Source organism: Oncorhynchus nerka, unplaced genomic scaffold, assembly GCF_034236695.1.
Source record: "Oncorhynchus nerka isolate Pitt River unplaced genomic scaffold, Oner_Uvic_2.0 unplaced_scaffold_21___fragment_2___debris, whole genome shotgun sequence".
In the NCBI taxonomy this organism is placed as follows: Eukaryota; Metazoa; Chordata; class Actinopteri; order Salmoniformes; family Salmonidae; genus Oncorhynchus; species Oncorhynchus nerka.
In genome coordinates this window covers 33703-38039 of record NW_027039201.1, presented here as the reverse complement: position 1 = coordinate 38039, position 4337 = coordinate 33703, and positions in this window count along the sequence as shown.

Genomic DNA, 4337 nt, shown 5'->3' with positions numbered 1-4337 from the left:
CAGCTCGGGGTTCGAGCTTGCAACCTTCGGTTACTAGTCCAACACTCTAACCACTAGGCTACCTGTCTCCCTATGCTTCCTCTTTTCCTGAATGAATCACATCTACTTCCTCTTTTCCTGAACGAGTCACATCTACTTCCGCTTTTCCTGGATGAATCACATCTACTTCCTCTTTTCCTGGATGAATCACATCTACTTCCTCTTTTCCTGAATTAATCACGTCTACTTCCTCTTTTCCTGAATGAATCACATCCACTTCCTCTTTTCCTGAATGAATCACATCTACTTCCTCTTTTCCTGAACGAATCACATCCACTTCCTCTTTTCCTGAATGAATCACATCCACTTCCTCTTTTCCTGAATGAATCACATCCACTTCCTCTTTTCCTGAATGAATCACATCTACTTCCTCTTTTCCTGAGCTTTGTCTACGTGAACCCTTCCTGCTTTCCTGCAGCGCTAGGCCAAATAAATGACGCGGCAGCCCTAATGGACTGGATTAAATGTAGTTTATGGCCTTATTATGATCACAGTGTAGTTCCCCCTGCCGATTCTGTCCGACTGTGATTCTCCAGAGTCGTACAAAGTCACTGCCAGCTTTTGTTTTGTAGCCAAACCCACAGCCTACCGCCTTTTTTTTACAGTGTTTGAAAAGGTAAAACTCGGACTGGCTGTTTTTAGAATGTGGTGAAAAGATGTCTTTAGGTCTTAGTTTCTCTCTCCTGCTTTCTCTTTCCCCTCCCCTCCCTCCCAGGTGAAGCTGACCCTGGAGACAGCCAGTCCAGAAGGACCAGGGGAGGGAGGTGTGGACATGTCCTCTTCTCCCAGGCTCAGGCCCTCTCCTTCGGTTAGCCAGCTGGTGCGTCTGCTGTGGGGCGAGGACACGGTGGAGCTCCAGATGTCTATAGGACACATCCCGCACATTGTCATGTACCTGTCACTCAAACTGGACCCAGACTCCCCACTAGAAGAGGTTAGTTCAGTTGGACTTTGTCCGAAATGCACCCTATATCCTAGGTAGTGCACTAAAGACCAGAGGCCATAGATAAAAGTGTAGGACTGGGGGTAGGGTCATCTGATCCAAGGTCTGGTTAAAAGTAACCTCTACCTTGATCTTTTTTTACATTCACAGCGCAAGTCTACGGTAAAGGCGCAATCTGTTAGTTTTGTTTTCCCATCGTTCTTTTGAGATAGAAGAGAGCCCTATCAGTTCTGTGTTGTGGAGAACGCGGACGGAATCACGGAATCCAGACATGAAAACGGAATTTGACGATATAATTTTTTTTATTGAACTTAGTAAGAAATCAAGTTAAAGGTTTAAAGGCCCAGGAATTCCCCAGTGTGTGTGTGTGTGTGTGTGTGTGTGGTGCGTGCGCACACACATGTCTACACTTTGTGTAGCCATTAGCATCATCAGATATGCGTCTTCAATTAAATGTTAACTACAAAGTAGCCTATGACTACCTGGCAGAATGATATGACTATTTGCATCAACCCAGTGGCCATTTGTTTTGCAAACTCTGAAATCACATAAGCGCTACAGAAACATCACTAACTGAACAATGATCTCTGGCTGGAGCGCACTTGAATTAAGGGTAACTAAAACCCCAAAATCAAAATTTCTTCGATTTTTTTTTTCTTTCTCCCCCAGACCTCAAAGGGGTCTCCTGGTGTGGTTAAAGCATCGTTGTGGACGTAGAACAACCAACCTATTTTGGTGGTATACAGTCTGTGTTTCTGACTAGGGATGGGCGTGAGTACTAGAACACTCAAACGGACATCAAAGCTCGATCTTTAACCAGAGATCACTTTAAAAAAATAATAATAATAATACTGTCAAAAGCACTAAAAAAATATATTTTTTAAAAAGGGCCCATAGGGCTCTGGTTAAAAGTAGTGCGCTGGAGCACGTGATGCCGCGGAGCTGAGCAGACGTTGACAAACCGAGCTCTTCAAAGTTATTCTATTTTTACCTAAATAACAACGTTGAAACAATATTCTAACATCGGCTGATAAATTGTCAAGTACTTACCTTCCCAAAGAGCCATGGACCTCCGACCGAGAGGCAAGAAGGACGACCAAAACGTAGTTGATTCCCAAGATAACGATAACGCTACAGCTAGCAAGATTAGCATTAGCCCTCATATCTCAGACGACAGTTCCAGACTGTTGCTCTCAGCAGCCTCTTGCGAGCCTGCCGACATGCTGGCTACTCTCCTCCTGTCAGGGATTTCCTCCTCTTCTTCCGAAGAGGAGAGGCGAAAAGGATCAGAGGACCAATATGCGGCGTGGTAAGTGTCTATGGTTCTTTTAATTCGTAAATGTACACATGAACACTACAAAACAATAAACATGGAAAACCTAAACAATCCTATCTGGTGCAAAGACAGAGACAGGAACAATCACCCACAAACACACAGTGAAACCCAGGCTACCTAAGTATGATTCTCAATCAGAGACAACTAATGACACCTGCCTCTGATTGAGAACCATACTAGGCCGAAACATAGAAATACCCCAAAACATAGAAAAACAAACATAGACTGCCCACCCAACTCACGCCCTGACCATACTAAATAATGACAAAACAAACAAAGGAAATAAAGGTCAGAACGTGACACCTCCGGGAAATTCAGGATGGTAACAGAGGTCTTTCTCTGAAAATCGATAAGAAATCGGCTGAACTCCATTCTTCCATTGACGACCTGAAATCCTCCATGAATGATCTCCTTTAGAGAACGACTGAGGCAGAGTTGTGCATTAGCACAGTTGAAGATACCATCGCTAGACATGACCAGGTCTTGACACATCTGCAAAAGGACAATGCCTACCTCAAAAACAAAGTAGATCAGATGGAGAACCAGAGTAGACGTAGTAATATCCGTGTGGTGGGATTGAAAGAGGACAGCGAGGGCCGTGACGTGGTCCGTTTCTTCACTCAATGGATCCCGGAGGTCCTAGGCATAATCAACTTCACCAAGCCGCTGGAAATCGAACGCGCCCACAGAACATCAGCGCCGAAACCCCGGCCAGATGAGCCCCCACGAGCCGTCCTGATCAGGTTCCTCCGTTTCCAAGACAGAGAGAAGATACTGCAACTCGCAAGAGCCAAAGAGCCTGGAAGAAGTATTGTGGAAAACTTATGTGCAATAGACAATTTATTTTTCTTTACTAAACTGCATCAGTATGCAGAATGTTCTAAGGGTCAGGCCAGCTTGGCCTTGTCATTGGCACAATCCTTTTTTGGACTGTTGACAATCTATGCAAGACAGACGCCGCAAGCAGTTCAGACCTGCCACCAAAGCACTGAAGGAGAAGAACATCACCGGCTACCTCATCCACCCTGCGCGGATGAAAGTTCAGTACAAAGGCCGAAGCCATCTCTTCAACACACCGGGAGAAGTGCACACTTTTCTCAAAGAACTGAGCAACGTCTGAGCCAGGACGGTCTCTCTGGGGGATAAAATGCAGTTCTTTTGTTTTCTCTTATCCGGATTGAACTGCTGGTATCTCCCGGTCACTTAATTGATTTGTACATTTTCAACTAACCGTATCTTCCCGGGGTGAGTTCTATTACATTTACAGGAGAGTATATTTTGGTTTAGTCCATATCTACTGGGCGAAGCAATAAGTGGGTTTAGGCCCACTGCTTTCCCCCTCATATATGTTAATCTTTCGTAAAGAGACTCAAGCATCCCTTACCGTGGGCAGTAAATATTCAGCCATAAATATCTATTCACAACGTTTGTTTTCAATTTAGAGAGCTCGCAGGTTTTACTTTACGCCAAGGTTTAGCTAGTAAGAGCAAGATGGAAAGCGAGCAGCAACGTATCTCTACAAGTGTATTCATGTTTGATTGTTGGGATTGTTGTTCTAGTCTGACAATCGGGGTGGGTGGGATTTTTATTATTTTTTTCTTCCTTTTTTCTATGTTTATTGTTTCCTTCCTAAAGAGACACACAGGTCACTTTTGTGCTCAAACCAAAGTTGAAACATTTCCTAATTATCTGCATATGATAGATTTCTATTCAGTTACATATTTGAAACCCAACCTATGCTTAATCCACTAAAATATGTCACATTCAACGTAAAAGGTCTTAACAGCCCGATTAAAAGGAAAAGAGTCTATACATACCTTAAGAAATTAAAGGCTGACATTGTGTTTTTACAAGAAACACATCTTACAGCCAGTGAACACAAGACATTGAAGAGGGAATGGGTAGGACAAGTTTTTGCATCCTCTTTTAACTCCAAAGCAAGAGGAACTGCAATTTTGATAAGTAGACACATCCCCTTCTGCGTCAACAACACCATCTCTGATCCCTCTGGCAGGTTTG